The sequence below is a fragment of the Daucus carota genome, chromosome 5 (assembly GCF_001625215.2).
Source record: "Daucus carota subsp. sativus chromosome 5, DH1 v3.0, whole genome shotgun sequence".
Lineage (NCBI taxonomy): Eukaryota > Viridiplantae > Streptophyta > Magnoliopsida > Apiales > Apiaceae > Daucus > Daucus carota.
The window spans coordinates 29,208,914-29,209,780 of record NC_030385.2 but is presented as its reverse complement, the minus strand read 5'-3'; the positions used below and the strand labels follow the sequence as shown (position 1 = coordinate 29,209,780).

At 46.0% G+C, this 867-nt stretch overlaps 1 non-coding gene across 1 annotated transcript; it reads right to left on the bottom strand.

Annotated features, from left to right (window-relative positions):
* Positions 1 to 349: 349 nt before the first annotated feature.
* LOC135146931 (small nucleolar RNA R71) lies at positions 350 to 456 on the bottom strand. The gene has a single exon (XR_010284024.1). It is a non-coding gene; the product is annotated as a small nucleolar RNA R71 (small nucleolar RNA).
* Positions 457 to 867: the final 411 nt, after the last annotated feature.

Below are 867 nucleotides of genomic sequence, written 5' to 3'. Positions count from 1 at the left end.
CTCTGAGCCTAAAATCAATGATATTCAGTCGAGCATTGTCAGGCCAGCGATCGAGGCCAACACTTTTGAGATCAAACCGAGCACTATTCAGATGGTACAAAACTCAGTGCAGTTTGGGGGTTCTCCGACAGAGGATCCTAATATGCATATTCGGGATTTCATTGAGATCTGCGACACTTTCAAGTTCAATGGGGTTACTGATGAGGCCATCAAATTGAGGCTATTCCCATTTTCTCTGAGGGATAAAGCTAAAGGATGGTTGCATTCTCTTCCTGCAGGATCTATTACGACATGGGAGGATCTGGCTCAGAAATTTCTCACTAAGTTCTTCCCTATGGCTAAAACAGCTGCAATCAGGAATGCTATCACTCAATTCTCTCAGCTGTCTGGTGAAACTTTATGTGAAGCTTGGGAACGCTACAAGGAGATGCTTCGAAAGTGCCCACATCATGGGATGCCTGATTGGATGGTTATTAATTGCTTTTATAATGGGTTGGGTCCTCAATCGAGGCCAATGCTCGATGCTTCATCAGGTGGAGCTCTATGGGCTAAGAGCTATGATGAGGCTTATGAGTTGATCGAGATGATGGCTGCGAATGAATATCAGAATCCTACTCAGCGTCTTAATCAGGGCAAAACGGGCCTAAATTCGCTGACGGTTTGGTGCGGGTGCGCCAGATTTGGGGCAGGTGCGCCAGATTTGGGGCGGGTGCCCCAATTCAGCAGCCCACTTCTTTGTCCCTAACTTTTGACTCGCGCATCCGATTGCTTCGCCGTTTTTTTCCAATGAAAGCTATGAATCTCCTCTTCGTTCTCCTCCACGAAAACCTACACAACATCACACTCAAACATATCAAAAACATCAAA